Source organism: Pteropus alecto, unplaced genomic scaffold (genome assembly GCF_000325575.1).
Source record: "Pteropus alecto unplaced genomic scaffold, ASM32557v1 scaffold67, whole genome shotgun sequence".
NCBI lineage: Eukaryota > Metazoa > Chordata > Mammalia > Chiroptera > Pteropodidae > Pteropus > Pteropus alecto.
In genome coordinates this window covers 775849-793730 of record NW_006441061.1, presented here as the reverse complement: position 1 = coordinate 793730, position 17882 = coordinate 775849, and the positions used below count along the sequence as shown (strand labels likewise).

Below are 17882 nucleotides of genomic sequence, written 5' to 3'. Positions count from 1 at the left end.
AGGAGCCCATGGATTCTCCCTCTTTCTCTGGAAGCATCGGAGCAGTGAGACTCACACAGTCTGTTTGGCACAGTGGCCCCTCTCAGCTGGCCTGGGGCCCTCCTGCCGCGGGGCGGAGGGAGGATGCGCCAGAGCTGTGCTGGGAGCTGAGTGCGCCCGCCCGCAGATCTGCTCGTGATTAGCTGGGGCCTTGCGACTGTGCGCCACGGCCTGCTGGCTTAGTCACCGTATCTTTTCCTTAATATTTTCCATCTGTCCCACAATGACCTATAAAGACAGACACAAACCAGGGTTTGAATTATGAGGAGTGTGATACTCAAATGCTTCCAAATCACACTCCAGAACCTGTAGTCGTGGGCAGCTGCCTTGCCTTCTTTCCTGGAGAGAAGGAAACTTTCCTCAAGTTGGTTTGTGAAGTGTTTAGTCACATCAAAGACCCGAACCATTCAGTTTTTAAGTGTCTTAAAAGGCTTTATAAATTCTGTCTCTGAATGTGGCTAAATTTTAGCATTTAACTCACAGTTGTGCTACTGATATCAAAACTTTTTAAGCAAAAATATAATGAGGGTCATGAGAGAGTTTCAGCTTCTCAATTTTTAGCTATACCCAGAGTGTTGACAATTAGTCAGGCTTGGGCATAATTGATGTCATTGCCTCTGAATGGCATTACAATTGCAGGGACATATTACTATAAACTTAGACCTCATTGAAAGTGAGATTTTAAAAATGAGTAAGGGTCGCCTTCAAATTTCTCTTTGCTAAAAATTTTCCTGAAGATGCATTTGTTAGTTGCATTTGAGCCAGATTGAAATGGTATACAATAAAGCCAATTTCATGTTTTTAATCATTAGAAACTAATTTAGAATATTAGTCAAAATTAGAATACAAGTTGAAATTTTGACAACTTTGTATCAGCTATCAAAGCACTTGGGGATATTTTTTTACAGCTTGAATTGTTTTAGGAATTGCTAACATCTTATTAGTCTTTTCATTCTTAAACTATCTTTTAAACTGGGAAAGGCGAGTTGCCCCTCCCTTTTTTAGGAGACAGACCTGTGCTCAGAGAGGTTATGGTCCAGCTTCTGCGGCACAGCCTTGAAGAAAAGTCTTGCGAGGCCTGGCCAGGCGTGTTGATGCTCAGACCTCAAGTCCATGCTGCCACCTCCTGTCTGCATCCTAGCTTTCAGTTTAAATCAGCCAGGCTTTTCTTAAGTTTGCTCAGTGAATATTTTTGCAGTTTTATGCTCTTCTGTCTTCTCTTCCCTTTCTCTCCTCCCCTCTCCTCCCCCTCACTCCAGGTGGTTAACTCTCAGTGCCAAAGTTGAAGACAGATTTGGCCTGGAGCCAGCTTGAGAATGTGGCGTTTATTTTTTAGTACTGCTAAAGGATGAAATTCATACTGAAGTCTCGTTAGGAAAGTTTAGGTAGATGTAGTTTTAGAAGTTGATTAGGTGTTCCACATGTGTGATCTCCTGGATCCTCCCTCTCTTCAGTCTCCTCTGATGAGCATGCTTGTTTTATATTGTGGCTCTCAATTTTCAACTCTAAGGATTTGGATGAGAAGTGCTGGTTAATTGGAGCAACTCAATTGGCTTTAAAAATGGGAGTGAGCACCAACTGCTAAGACTGCAAAGGTTAGACTAGTTCAGTGCCTTTGAGAATAATGAAGGAAGACAGAAAAATTTGGAAATTTCTCCTCTAGCAATCTGAGAAGTAAGCAAAGATTGTAGTAGAAGAGTGTTATGTTATATACTGTAGTTAATTATAGTCCATTCATTTGTTCAGTAAACATTGGTTTAGTTGACATTTACTGCATTCTACTATGAACCTGGCAACTCAGACATGAGGTATTCTTGTAGGAGAAGATGGTCCAGCTAACAATTTCAATGTCATAGTGTATAGAAGAGCAAAGCCCTGGGGGCAGTAGCTCACTTGGTGAAGTCAAAAGTGAATTGAGCCTTCAAGGGCAAGTGAGCATGTTACCCGTAGGTGGGGAATCTGGGTAGGAGTAGGGATTAGGAAGAGCATTACAGGCAGATTCAGTAGCACAGGGGAGCATAGCACTGCTGCAGAGTGGCAAGTAATTCAGTGTTTCTTGAGCAGAGTGTCCCTGCGGGGGAGGACTGGAGAGCACTGACCTCATAGGCCACGTGTGGCTTTTGCACTCGAACCTGAAGTCAATGAAGAGAGACCGAGAGAATCTTCACGGAGTGGCATCAGATTTGTGTGTTAGAAAATCATTTTGGCTTCGATGGAGGATCTAGTTATAGGTCAGGGGAGAAGCCGTAGGGACCTCCATTAGGGCCCTGGGGGAGGGGGAGCATTGAGGACAGTCAATGAGCAAGTGAGTGAGCTGTCTAAGGCAGAAGACACTTCTCACAAGTGAGTTGTGCACTTAGAAGGCATATCATTTATAATCCAAGTCTTGAAGGCTTATAATCTAAGAGTCTTATTTTTTGTACTTAAATCTCTAGCATTTTGCCTTTTAAATGCCTATGGGATGTTTGAAGAGTGAATGAGTGAACGAATGACTTCCGTTTCTTTTGGGCAAAGGTGGCTGATTCAATCTTCTGATTCCATTTTGCTTAAACTGACGTCGTTTGTCTTCGCCAAGTGTACACCCACAAACAGCAGGACTGAGGACATGTGTACCAGGGAGAGGCCAATCTTGGGCTTTAAAACTTGCCATAGATAAGCAGGAGTCAGTTATAAATAATCATGGATCAAACCATAAAAAAATATAAAGTTCACTGTGCCGAGATAAGTCTGAAAAGAGTTTGAATGTATTTTAAATAACTCTGACAGTTGGAAGAGCACACATTTTCTGTTCTAGTTGCTGGGCCTAGTAAAAAAGACTGTATTTTGGTGAATGAAAGACTTGGAGAGGCAATTCTTCTGAGCTTTTGCTAGACTGAGCTGGGTTCTCTACTTTGATTACATTTGAAGTTGGGGGCCCATTAATGAGAGCACATTAACTGGTCTCAGGCCAGTCTTTCTTCCTCCTCTTTTTACCTTTGTTCATTTGGGGACCCCCTTGCCCCCCCCCCCCAGCATGCGCAGACCTTCCTCCCTTAAAGAATAAGAACATTTCTTCCCTTGGAGCTCAGGCCACCTGAGACAGCTGCCTCTCCTGTCCCCTCCACCCCAACCCCTCTTGTTTTCTCTATTTTCTTCAAGACTTAGCTGAGGGTTGGGGTGAAGAAAACCTTTTTTTTTTTTTTAAGGTTTTTTTTTTTTTTGCCATTCCATTACACTCGCTCTCAGGGAACTTCCCTGTTTGAGTATGTGGTGATTTGGGACTACATTCTGATGTAGAAGGTACACTTTTTAAAGAAAAGTTCACATATTTAATTGATGATCATGGCACGGAGGGAACAGAGTAATTGAGTCTAATGCCCATTTTCAGGGTGGAAATTAAATTATAGCCGGCCTTCAATTCAGAGGAACGGTAGTTTCTGAGGCAGTGTGGCCCAGTGAAAGGAGAGCAGGCCTTGGGCCCCCAGACTTGAGTTCAAGTGCTGGTTTCCTCATTTGCTAAATTCGTGACTTTTGGCAAATACTTAAGTGAGCTTCATTTTCCGTCTCTTTAACACCAGCAGATTCTTCGTTGTTTTAAGGCTGAAGATCAAATAAAATAATAGATTTCAAGTAGCAGCTCCATGTTTGATGCCTCCCAAGTGCTTTCCGGAGGGCAGTCGTCGTCACGATTGTCACCCGCTGCAGTGGCAGCATCGTGCAGTGGGGACAGAACGGGCCTGGGAGTCAGGACCGGGTTTGAGTCCTGGCCCAGCCCCATCCTAGCCGCGTAAGTGCGATGCTGAGCGAGGTCCTTGCTCCCTCTGAACCTCGGCTTACGCCGTGAGAGTGGTGATTCTTGTCTTAGAGGGCCGCGGAAACTACAGAGAATGAATGCGAAGCACTAGGACCGGCCTTGGCCAAAGTGGACACTCCAGCTGTAGCCCTTTGTTACTGTCATCTGGGCTCTTCTTTGAAAAGAAGATTTTTCCAACAAAGCCTCTAATTCCAATGGCAATTCAGGTTGGGCCCCAAATTTAACTGCTCTTAATGTTTCTGCAGCAAAAGAGTGCCCAGAAAAGAATCATTCCAGTGTTTCTGGACCTGGATTACCTGAGGAACCAAAGGCAAACGTACAGCCTTCGGTATTAATCTTTGCAGAAGACTGTTGTTTAACTTGAGAAATCGCACCGAGTATGGAAAGGATGTCAGAACTTTAGCCAGAGCTGCAACTATAATCACATTATTTTGCTGCTGCTCAGTGGAGCTGAGGAAGCTTAAGAGTATTACCATCTGGGCAAAGCCAACCAATGGTGAACTGTGAACTGCTTACCAACTTAACAGAAACTCTTGCTACCTCATTCATTAATTAGGCCTTTATGGCACACCTTCTCTTCGTTGCCTGGCAACCATAATAGCAGTCATTAAATTCTGTCATTTTGTATTAACCCTTTGGCCCTGGGTGGATTGGGAGCCCCCACCTTAACACTAATGCATTTTATGTTAGTATATCTACCTGGGAAATCCCATTCCTTTGACACATAAGCTGTAAAGAGCAAATAGCCAGAGTCCAAAAACGGAAAAATTTCCTTTTTTGCCTTCACATTAGTGTATGTGCTTTTAAGGCTTTACAAAATGTATCTGTCAGGATGGAGGCCATTTCCCAATTTGCTGACAGACAGACATAACATACACCCAGCAAGATGAAAAGACAGCTAGTTTCCGAGAAAACAGGAGCTGACTGTGACTTCTGTGGACTAATGCAGGAAGGAGCCGGTGTGAAAACCAGATGGGAGAGTTGTTGAGAGTTGTATGTTTCCAAAATTGCCTTCGTAGCTGCTTTGCAGAAATTTGGACCGTGCGTGCTGGAGGGATAGCGGCTATTCCAACAACACGCTGTTTGGCATCCCAGCGATGGGTGAGAAGCGGGGGGCGAGTAAGCCGTGTATTGTGGCAAAAGCTGGCAAACGTGGAGTGGACAGAGGGTGACCTCTGGGACACTGTCACGGGCTTCGATAGTGCTCTGTCCCCTCGGGACTCAGAATTCCGTAAACGTAAGTGAGGCGTCAAAGTCCTAAATTAAAATAGATTTTAGGAATTAAACATGGTGCATATCATCCCTTCTTGGACGGACTAAAATGTTTCGTTTGATTCATGTGTGGTGTAAGCAAAATAATACAGTTTCACAGATTTATTTTTCTCTTAGTGGAAGAAAATATGGAAGAGGTTAGGTTTCGATGTTAGGCAAACCTCGGTTCAAATCCCTACTCCCCCCGGTTGTTGTGTGATGCTTGCACGGTGGGCTTTCTCTTTGAACAGTTTCCTTATCTCTGAGATGGGGCTAATCATTCCTTTCAAGGTATCGCTACATAAATGAGGTATATTATATACATGTCATTGTCAGGACTGGCCCATGGTATGGACTCTGTTCATCTTTCAAGAAACAGGCATTGGGACTGCAGTGGTGATCAAGAATCTCTCCAGTCTTGTGAAATTTACAGCTACACTTAGTATCAGATCATTTTTTGTCCTTCAGTTTCCCATGAGGCCCAGAGAAAGTATTACTTGCCTAAGATCACCTGACTAATCTGGGGTCTCTCAATGGAACTTTATATATAATGCCACTGAGCATTATATATAAAGTTTCTTGGACTACAGTGTGACTATCTATATGTATTTACTCTTTCTCAGTATATTTTGCATAGTAACTTTAGCCAGCAAAAGGAAAAGTAAAATAAAAAGTAGCCATATTCACTCACCAAGTCACAATTATTTTATCTGTATCAGACTTTAAAACCAGATTGTGGATTTGTATTTATGGTTCGTGTGATTGCAGTCAGGTGGCCCCCACTTTAAAATGCTGGCATAGTGTATGGAGAAGTTTGCATAAAAATTTGTTTCTCATTCCTCAGTCCCACCGAGAATGTATGTATGTGATACTAAGAACATATGGGATTTTAAGTGGCTACTGTTTGTTAACAAAGCAGTACCTTCCCTGAAGGAGTTTCACGAGTTGGGAGAACTCACAAAGGCAATTAGTTTTGTTCTTCGGAGCAGTGCCTCCAGTGCATTAGTTTGCACTTCATGCAAGCTTAAATTATAACCCAGAAGCTGGTCGCGCCGTGATCCGATTTGATATTTAGTTTTGATTTTATTAGTAGTTGTCTTTAATAGATGTCTTGTCATGTAGGTTTCCTGATTATTAGTAATTTAAATAGACTCTGAGAATGAAAGGAAACCACAGGCATGAAACTGATGGACTGTGACGACAGCTTTCAAGGCAGCTGTGATGCCTGGTGCTGTACTTGGCTGTTACTAAAAAACCTTTATCACACAATGAATATGGAAAATTGCCAAAGGCTAAATGAGAGCTTGATACTGTTACTGTACGAGAACCTTAAAAGCAAATGGGCATTGTAAGTGTTCTTTCCTCTTTGAAGGTAAGTGTTGTCCGTGGATCCATTCTCTACTTGATCAGATCTAATTTGACCCAGGAGTAGAGATCTGTGAAGGTGCTAACTGAAAAACAATGACTGCACGAGAAGTAATTTCTCTTGTTCTTGTGCTGTGTCTGTCCACCACTCTCTAGAATTGCTTACAGTGTCTTTGTGAAGGGACTAGATGAAAATTTGCTTTTCTCTGTTGGTAGTGGCCATGATCACATATATCCTAAAAGAGGCTGCTCCTTAGAGTGGTCCAGGTCATGCTTTTAAGGGACATTTGTTGTGGCTTTGAGATCAGTGCTGGAGCATGAATTTACCTGAGCTCCAGTCTTAGAGTTGGTGACGCTGGAGTTTGGCTACCGTAGGTTCGATTTAGCTTAGTTTAAATCTAGAGATTTGCTGCTTAACCTCTGAAAATCAGCTCTAGGTTGTGGGAAATAACTCTACTCACTCGTTAACCAGGCATGTATTAAGCACCCCCTTCGTTCAGGTGTTTATGTAGGTGAATGAAGGAAGGTGGGGCGTTATTATGTGGGCGAATGAAGAAGGAAGGGGCTGTTTTCTGTCTTCAGGCAGATCAGTCTCTGGTAGGATGGTCTGACCAAGGCCGCTTTTTATGAGTTGTAGAATCTCATGCCAGTGCGATATGCTGCCAACACAGGATCTCTAAGCCACAGAGTATCTTTTTGCAACAATTTTGAATTCTTACTTCTCTTGCTAGAAGTAAGAAGAGTTAAATTTTGGGCAAGACATATTTTACAAGTGAGCAAAAAAGTAATTTTTAAGAAGTCAGGTGGAATCTGTTATCAGGAAATGTTTATTCCTGGCAGACAACCCGTAGACTCTTGTTACGGAAAGAGAGCCTAGGACGGAATCCATTTTCAATTTATCTGTTCCCCCAGATCCTCCCCATCGTTTTATAGTTTTGGTAATGTACAGTGTATGAAATTGTGTTTTTTTTTCATACCAGAGCACTTATGGCTCTCTCTCCCAGCAGTGCTACTCTGAGAGTTTCTGTCCCCGCAACGTGGTTGTGGACAGGGTGGCCTGCAGGGAACCACCTGTGTACACTTTTTCAACGTCCCCCTGCCCAGAGACTGGTGTCTGTGACTGAAGCAGGCCAGCTACAGTGTGAGCAGACACTAGTCCCAGCCCACCAGCATGACTTTGGGGAGCATTCTTATCATTGCTGAGGGTGGGTGCTGGTCAGCACCACCCAGCCTGGTCTAGCCAGCTGTGCTGTACACTCTCCAGCATAAAATGCCGCTGCTTTGTCTTTCCTCTACTTAATCAATTCTAACGTGCCTGCTAGGCAAGAACGCTTCTAATTATACTCACTAATTTTAAAAGTAAATTCCATTTTTTAGATGCCTTTTGTTTGGAAGCCTGATCTAGCTCTATAGAGGGACATCATTTTGTGATTTTTTTTTCTTTTTACCTCCTCTTCCTATATGAACATGTAAAGTGGCAAAGTCAGATCTAGAGTCAAATCTCAGTTCATCCTTTATGAATTCTGTCCCTGGGCAAGATATTTCACTTCCAACTTTCAGTTTGGAGCTAATAAATTATTAAGTAATTACCTAATTAATATGCTTATTGTTGTGAGATTAAATATGATGTATTTAAGAATTATTGGCATATTAGATGTTTAGGATGTCCAGTTTTCATATTTTCACTCTTCATTTTAAAATGTAGTCATCGTATTTACCTTAATTTGTGGGAAAACTGTAGAGTTTTAAATGCCGTAATCAGGGGTTTGTGTAAAGCTAGGATGAAAAGCCCAAAGTTCCGCTGCCTTACTCCTCTGAACAGTTGCTGTTCCGAACTGACCTGAGCCAGTGGTCCTGCACTCTCATCTCCGATTCCCAGATGATGACAGATGTCTCTTAAGCGATTCCAGGTGTTCTGAGCGTAGGAGAATCTCTTATCTGCACCTCCGCAGTTGCTCCTTAGAGTTCTTTTCTATCGCCTCTTCAGTCGCGTTTGAAGGCTTGGGGTTCCGTGACAGCCGTCGGAACTCAAACTCCCTACTTGAAGGGCCTCTGCGTTCAGTCCTCAGGTGATCGCCAGACTTTCATGCTGTACCGTTTGATTTGGGCCCACATGCCAAATAGTTTTAATATGTTCTCCTTTTTTATTAAACAGATTTTGTCACGTCCAGGAGATTTCCTGCCGGTAGCAGCTCTGACTTTTTCTCGCCATCAAGGCGCTCCCTGCCCCTTGTTAACTCTCCGCCAGGGATTCTCCGCGTGGTCCTGTTCACAGGATCCCGCGGCGGCCTGCAGGCTGCGAGGCCGTTCCCCGCCCACCTGCAGAATTCAGCACTCCCTCTTCCATGAGGTAGTGTTTTATGCATACTTGTAGCTTCTGGCCTTTAATGGCCCTTACTTACTTTGGGGGACATTCTCCTTTGTCAAATGTGAGCATCACTTCTGTGGCAGGAACTGACCTTGCTGTCATGGAATAGAACAGGTATGTGGAAGGCAGGATGATGCAATTAGAGTCTGAGTTGATTTCTGCATTTTAATAGCCTCGTGACCTTGGGCTAGTTACTTTGCCTTCCAGGTCTTCTCACCTTAGGCTGCATTTATTTTGTTTTCATCTTCTCCTGAACCCAGTTAAAAGGAAGGGAGACACGGACATTTCCTGTTGTAACAGAAGGGAAGGAGGGAAAGGACGGGTATAGATGTGCGCACGTCTGGGGTCTGGCCCACAGAGTTGTCATCACGGTGGTAGCACTGGCTGATGTTTATGGCATGCTGATTCTGTGCCAGGTACCGTTCCAAATGCTCCAGGCGTACTTATTGAACCTTCATAACAACCCTGTGAGACTGGTACTGCTGATGTCTGCCATTTAGAAACGAGTAAACCAGAACCACAAAGAGGTTAAATTACTTACCCAAAGGATGAAACCAGAATAAGAATGTAGGTGGTCTGGTTCCAGAGCCCAGGCGTCCAGTGGTGTTTAATAGATAGTGAATGAATGAATGTGTTGTTGGAAAGTTGAGGTAACTCTTGTCCAATAGCTTCTATTTTCTTGATGAAGTTGGTGGAGAGATCAGATGCTGAGAACGAGGAAAAGATTGTTGAGATTCGATGTTTAAGTGGAGAATGGAAAGATTTAAAACAGTCACATAGTAAAAAAGGGCTTCTCTCATGCGTGGCACACTAGGGAAGCTTGGTTGCTCTTCGTATGGAATCTACATCAAGAGATTTCGGAAGCATAATTTTTTGGTACTTGGGCAGCTAGTGATCGTTGGTCCTGGCACTCCCTCCCCCCGCCCCCCCAAAAAAATAGTTACGTGGACTGACCAGTGAAAAGAACTGCTGGATGCTGCTCAGGCTTAGTCGATGCTATAGACTTTGTAAATGTAGACTTTATAGAGGTCCAATATGTTTGTGTGCATTTTTCCCCCAGCCATGCATATCAGCCTTAATATAGACACACAGAAGGTATAAGGCGTTTCCATGCATACATGATGAGAGGAGACATGGGCCTTTTAGGTTCCTGATATGATGGACCATAGGACTAAGCTGGATAAGTCAGGAGTAAAGAGAGAAGGGTCTGATAAATGGGGAGAAGAAAGAGACCTCCAGTGATGCAGGTTAAGAACAGGTATGGTAGAAGTTGTAAAATGAACAAATACCAAGGGTGGGAAACTAGGTTCAGAATTGGGGAGTTTTAATTAGTGATTTCAGAGGCACAACAGGTTTGGCTATGGGAAGGTCGGAGAAGGGCGGAGACCAAAAGAGGATGTGGCTGAGGTGTAGTGAAGATTGTCAGAACGATGACAGCTCATCGAGACACCTAAAAGGCCAGGGTATTGGATGACTGCCCCCGTTAGATGTTTAAATTATACTTCTGCTTTTAGGTAGTATTTCACAGTAGCAGTAGGTAATCTGGTTCCAGAAGACATAACTTTATTAATTTATGTATAAATATTGATGTACATTTGTTAATTCCTTTTTATATAAACATTCTCAAGTATTGCTACTCATCCAAAGTAGGTGGGGGAGATAAATTGAAATGATCTCTTCTAAGAATTTTTAGTTATGTAATTTTTGGGGAGATGTCCTTAGCAGCATTTAAAAAGTATCAGAATTTCTTAAAAGCTCAAGTTAAATTTGTGCGGTGCCGAATGCTCTTTAGCTAAGTTACCTTTAGATGACTCCACAGGGCAGCCGCACTTGGCCTTTCTTTCCTTGTCTGGCGAGTGACCAGAAAGGATTCCCTAGAGTCACAGTTTTGTTGATAGTGATTTTGTTGCCTTAACTGAACAACAAGCCTTCAAAATTCTCAATATTTGATGCCTCGTTACAAAATTTGGTCAGTGGTGTTAAAAAAACAACAGAACGAAGAACTCTTGCGTCACAATACCTTTCCTTAGTTTTTATAACTTTATCACACGCTTTTTAATTTAGTGAAAATAAACATTTGTGCACATCTGAGTATCATTTATGGAGCTACATAGGACTTTGGAAGCGCCTTTGTAGCTCTGAATTGTGTTGGAGATTTGGGCGTCAGCATGGTATGATGAAAAGAGCATTAACTTTGAAATCAGAAAGACCTGCGTTCAACATTTGTCCCAGCAGCTGCTGGCTGCTTGAGAAAGTTATTAAACATTGTCGAGTGTCAGATTGTTTTCTGTAGCGATAATTCTTAATTCATTGAGTTGTAGCAAGGAATAAATAGCTTTTGTAGGTAAATAGCTGGCGCATAGCAGTAGCTGAGCAAATGTTAATTTTCCCTTTCTAATATCCTTCTCCCCAGTGAAATTTAGGTCTTTTTTTGACTTGAGGCAACCTTGGACTTTCAAGTTCTTTGGAAATTCTAAGTGGGAAGTTTGCAATACATTTTCCAGCTTTCATGAGTGGTCACCTCTTGGGAGAAACTTCAGTAGGTCCTATCAGAAATACAGTTCATAATGTAGGTATGTTATATCTGCCAGAATTGGCCCCAGCAGAGGTTGGCGTATATGGTGAGCAGTAGCCATTGTCGACCAGCGGGCCATGCACCAAGGAGATGGTAAGATTTGATGCTAGAGGAAGACAGGCATTTGCAGAAAACTTAACGGGGATATGAGGAAATGCCCAGGGAATGGGGTGGGGAGAGCAAGGGGCCTCCGACACTGGTTCTCTGAGGTCAAATTTAGAAGTTAGCTTGGCCAGGTGGAGAGGGAAAACCAGTCAGAGGAGAATGGAGCTTCAGAGCAGAGTTGTTCCCAGTAGGAGAGTGAGTGCTTGATCATCGCAAGAATTCCGTCCAAAAGGCATGAGGACAAAGAACATGCCTTCTCACCTGAGAGGGGGCGGTGAGGGTGGGGGAATGGTAAGTTTGGGAGAGAGAAGTCCCTGAAACTGAGGACACTTCACATAGAGGGGCCGTTGAACTGACAGGAGCCTGTCTACTCTGTTTCGGCCTTTCCCTGACAGGTTTGCCTAAACGCTTGACATCTGCACTTTTAGACATAGACCAGACCTGCCCGTCTTCAATCCTGCTGGGTTGTGGAGTGACAGCTCTTGATACACCGACCAGCTAAGCTGGCCAAAGGTTGATTCCAGGGGAGCGGTAGGCAGCCTACTGATAGCTGCAAGGGGCTGAGGCAGGAGTAGTTATCCTGATACTGTAAATGAAATTCAAGACATATGTTTAACCCAGGGTCATCTGTTTAGTATGTAACACCTGGAAGTGAAGTGTCAAAACCATGACATCATGGAGATATCAAGTGATCATTTATTAAGGGATTAGAATCCAGTTAAAACCAAATTCGATTTTGGATAATGAGAAAAAGAGGTGGAAAAACAGAAGGTGCCAGGAGTTTTTTTTTTTTTTTTTAAATTTTGTTTCCAATTATGCAATCAATACATGCTCGTTGTGCATCCTACTCTCGCTGCCAAACTGAAGGTGCGATAAGAAAATAGAAGGGGAAAAGAATAGCCCACACGACCTTACCACCTGCATGCTACAGTCGTGACATATTTTTAGTGCTTTTTCATATATTTATAATATTTATATATGGTTATTTAAAATTTAGTTTTTCAGTCATGAATATGTCTAGACTTTGATAAAAATGAAAAATATACCAAACATTGCAGAAAATGACCTATAATCCCATCTACCCAGAGAATTTAGGTGTCCAGAAACATTATGCAAGCAATATAGCAACATTTTCTTTGTAAATAATTAAAATAATACATAAATATTTAATTACTATAGGTATAATGCAAGTCTCTCTTGACCACCCCTCATTTCCAGTCCCCTATCCAAAATAGGACTTCGATGCACAATTAATTATTACATGTATTTTTGATACATGTGAAAAATGGAACATACGTATAAGGTATGATAAAATGAACACACGAGCCTCTACCGCCTACTTAAGAACGTGATCAGTGACATTAAAACTAATCGGTTGGTACACACGGGCTATTTTCAGTTTTTTTTTTTTTTTTTATCCCTATAACAACACTGCCGTTCTGAACAATTAGAACAAATTCTGCAAGCTGCTACCACATCTTCTGACCCACTTGCAAGTAGGTCCATATATGCTGCTTTCTCTCCTATTAACACCGATGTACTTTGGAGATTCCTAGCAAGAGCAAAATCCTGGCCTGTACACTAGATCCTGTGCCCTCTCACCTACTCAAGATGTGATTCCATCAGCTCCCCTCCTATTATTTATTCTGGATTATCATTCTTCCCTGCCCCCACTGTATCTTTCTCATCATTGTATAAGCACGGGGCTCTTGCTCCCATTTTAAGGATGGAGGGGAGAAACACTCTGTTGAATGAATTTTTGGTACATTTGGTCATGTGACCTCCAGGGAACCCTCCTTTCCTGTCTTCCCACTACCTCCCTGGCTTTTCTTTCTGTCTTCTTTGCTGATTCTTTTAAAGCTCTCCAAATGTTTTAACAGTGCTGTGCTCCCGGGCAGTTGTCTTTGGACTTCTTTTCTTCTTTATATATATTTACTCCCTTGATTACAACCAGTGTCATGCCATGGCTGTAAATACCATCTGACAACTCCCCATATTATATATTGATCTCAAACCTGGACTTTCCCTTGAACTCCAGTGGTCTATAGCTCATCCTGGCTGTCTAATAGGCAGTTTTATATACCGTTTCCAGCGTTCAGCTTCTGATTTTCTTCGTCTTCCCCATCTCAGTTAATGGCAATGTCATTTTCCATGTGATCATGCCCCAAATCTTGGAGCTATCCTTCTCTCTTCTTCTCACACATTCTGTCTAATCCACTGGCAAACTTAGCTTTAGCTTATGTTCAAGTTTATCTAGGATCTGGTCACTTCTCCCCACCTCCACTGCTACTACCCTGGTCCAAGACACCACCATTGCTTGTTGGATTACTGTCACTGGTTTTTTTGTTTCCAGGCTTAATCTCAGATGGAACTTTGTTCCTCATCTGATCCTAGAACACAGAAAAGGATTTGAATGACTATTTTCTCAATTATCCCCCAAATGGTACATTGCTAGTGTCATTCTTGGTGTACATACAAAGGAATACTGAAGGTGTTAAGGTTCCCCCTTCCCCAGTTGTACTGAGACATAAGTGACATATATAACATTGTATTAGTTTAAGGTGTGCAACATAATGATTTGATATATATCTTGATTATCACAGTCTATTAAGGCTTACTTCTTTTCTTAGAACCCTTGTTGAGAAAGAACGATAGTATCTTTAGCACGACATCTAGAGGGATCTTTTAAAAAGGTTGTCAGATCAGACCATTCTTTGGCCCAGAATCCTCCAGTGGCTTCCGTTGGAAGACAGGTCTTCACGGTACAAGCCCCCACGTGGTCTGCCTCGCTCTTTACCTTTTCTTCATTTCTGTTACTCGTCATCTCACTCACTCTGCTCTAGCCACACCGGCTTCTGTGTTGTTCATCTGCCTGGATGTTCTTCTAGATGACTACACACGACTTCTTTTCTCCCCTTTGTCTTCACCTAGATGTCACCTTCTTAGGGAGGCCTTCTCTGATCCCTCTGTTTAAAATCACCCCTTCATATGCCCCACTCCCCTTCCCTGATTTATTTGGTTCACTATTTCTATATTCTCTTTTTCTCATTCTTTCATTTGCTTTCATTATCCTAGGAAATTTGATTTCCGTTCCCACTTCCCTCTTCACTTTGTGTGATTTTCTTCCGATGTTTTAACACTTACATACTCATCACTAAGATTTTACAATGAGCATTTAGTACACTTGCTGTGTCATATATCTGTCTATCCATCAATACATCTTTTGTTTATGCATTTAAAAATAAGTCGCAGATATCAGTACACTTCACCTCTAAGCACTTCTGCTTATGTATTAACTAGAATTCAGTATTTGTTAACCATTCTTTTTCCCCCTCTTCCTAGAGAAAAGTCATGTACAATGAAATGTGTTTACTATTCTGTGGGTTTTGGCAAATACATACACCTGTGTGATCCACACCCTTATCAAGATATAGTACATTGCCGTCAGCCCCAGAAAGTTCTCTCATAGTCTTTCACAGTCAGTTCCTGTGCCCATCAACCAGAGGAAGCTACTGCTATGAATTTCTTCCATAGGCAAATTTTCTCTGTTCTAGAACTTCCCTATACATGAAAGCTTACTGTTTGTGAGATTCATATGTATTGTTGATTTATTAACAGTTCTTTGCTTTTTATTGCTGGGTATTCATCCATGGTATGATTATATTGCAGCCTGTTTATTCTTTCTCGTGTTGATGGACAGCTGGGCCACTCCAGTTTTTGGTTATTATGAATGAAGCTGCTATGAACATTCTTGTACAAATCTTTCTATGACCATGTATTTTCATTTCTCTTAGGTAAATACAGGAGTGAAAGTGCTGGGTCATGGGATAGTTATATATTGAATTTTATAAGGAACTGCCAGACTTTCCAAAGTGGTTGTACCATTTTACACACACACCAACAATTACAAGAGTTTTAGTTGTTCCGTATCCTCACCAATGTTTTGTGTTGTCAGTCTTTTTATTTTTAGCCTTTCTGGTGGGTGTATCTCATTGTGGTTTCACTTAGCATTTCCCTGGTGACTAATGAGCATTTTTAATGTGCTTATTGACACATGAAGAAAATAAATTTTTTATTTTTTATTGAGTTGTAATTTTTTATATATTTTAATACTGATCCTTCATCGGATATATATTTTGCAAGTATTTTCTGCTGGTTTTCAAAGCCAGATGTGATGGGGGCCCCTCGTCCCAGTGCAGGTCTTCTGGGCTGGGGCTCAGACCCCTCACTCTTCACGGGGTGACCTCCGAGGCTGTGTTATCTCTGTGCCTGTGCGTCATCTCACAGGGAGTAGGAGGTGCGGAGTAGAGGAGTTCCTGACTAGACTGAGTCTCTGCCCCTCCTGTCTCAGTGTGGCTTTTTCTTTATATCCGCAGTTATAGAAAATCTCTCCTTCCAGTCTTCAGGTCGTTCTCAGAGATAGCTATTCTACATGTAGTCGTAGTTTTGGTGTCAATGAGAGTAGGTGAGCTCAGGATCTTTCTACTCTGCCATCTTGGACCCGAAGCCAAGAGCCTTGCTCTTGAATGCTAATTTAGCCTGCCCATGAATGTTGTTCCTTGTCATTGGGTGCACTGTCCCTGCAACAAACTAATCTCCGATCGCCATGGCACTCCAGAAGTTTTTATGTTGATAAAATTTATGTATCAATTTCTTCCTTGAATGCTTAGTGCTTTTCTGCTCTAAGAAACATTTGCTTGCCCCGAAGTCATGCTCTTACATTTTCTCTATGTTCTCATGTGGAACATATGTTCTTTTATGTTTTCATCTAGATACATTATAATTCTAACTTTTGCATTTAAGTCTGTGGTCTATCTCAAATTAATCTTTGTACATGGTACGAGGTAGGGGTCAATGTTCTTTTTTTTCCCCATATGGTTATCCAGTCATTTCAGCATCATTTGTTGTAAAGACATTTTTTCTCACTATTAGATTGCTTTGGTGCCTTTGTACTGAATGTATAAGTGTGAGTCTGGCTATGCCGTTGACATATTTATTTATCCATATGCTACCCTATCTTGATTACTGTAGCTTTAGAGTATATATTGAAGATCAGTAATATATGTGCTCCAACTGTGGTATTTTTCTAGATTGCTTTAGATATTATAGATCTTTTGCATTTCTACGTATATTTAAGCATCAGCTTGGCAATTTCTACAAAAACATCTGGTAGGATTTTGATTGGAATTGTGTTGAATCTGTAGCTCAACTTAGAAAAAAATCGTAACAATATTGGGTCTTTTAATCCTTGAACATAGCGTATGTCTCCATTTACTTACGTCTTCTTTAATTTCTCTTAGCAATATTTTCTACTTTTAAGTTTAAAGGTTTTACATGACTTTTGTTATGTTTATTCCTATGTATTTTATGTATTTTTTACAATCCTATAAATAGGACTGTTTTATTTTTTAAATTGTATATTCCAGTTGCTTGCCGTATGTATACAATTGATTTTTTGTATGTTTTCCTTATGTCTTGTGACCTTGCTAATTTCATTTATTCTTGTATTTCTTTATAGATTCTCTAGGGAATGTAAACAATCGTGTCGCCTGCATATAGAGATGGTTTTACTTCTTCTTTTCGGATTTTTATGCCTTCCATTTCTATTTATTTCCTCATTGCACTGTCTAGTACCTACAGTTCCATGTGGAACATTCGACAGAAGTGGCGAGAGTGAATATCTTTATCTTGTTCTCAGTCTTAGGGGGAACAGTATTTTGCCATAAAGTATAAGAGCTATAGATTTTTTAAGACTTACCCTTAAAGTGAGGAAGTTTCCTTCTATTCCTAATTTACTGAGTTTTTATTATGGATAGGTGTTGAATTTTATTGTCAATTCTGCATTTATTGCTATGAATATCTGGTTTTCTACTTTGTTCTTTTAAAATGGTAAGTTATAATTGATTTTTAATATTCTACCAACCCACTTGATATTTTATTTTTTTTATATATTACTGGACTTTGCTGGCTAATATTTGGTTTAGAATTTTTTGTGTATGTGTTCATGAGTTAGATTATTCGTATTTTTATGTCATTGTTATCAGTGTTATTTTTGTTCTAGAAGTTTGAAGTTTCTGCCTTTCACATTTAAATCTTTAATCCACCTGGAATTGCTTTTCATGGATACTATACAGTTGGGATCCAATTTCCTTTGTTTTTTTCCCATTTGGATATCAAATTGCCCCCTGTAACATGTCTTGAATACTCATTCTTTCTCCTAGGGATTTGCAGTGCCAACCCTGTCATATATCAAGTTTTCCTATATGTATGGGTGTTATTTCTGGCTTTTCATTCTGCTGTATTAGTTAATTTGTCTATCTCTGTGCCAACATCTTGTTGTGTTGGTTACTATAGTCTTAATATCGTTGAAAAAGTTTCCTCACTTT

At 41.2% G+C, this 17882-nt stretch overlaps 1 protein-coding gene and 1 non-coding gene across 2 annotated transcripts in view; both read left to right on the top strand.

The window, feature by feature from the left end:
- Window positions 1-17882, top strand: part of DENND1A (DENN domain containing 1A) — a 428365-nt gene that overhangs the window by 132286 nt on the left and 278197 nt on the right. The window lies entirely within an intron of this gene.
- LOC112484847 lies at window positions 9599-9731 on the top strand. Its single transcript, XR_003048255.1, has one exon. It is a non-coding gene; the product is annotated as a U11 spliceosomal RNA (small nuclear RNA).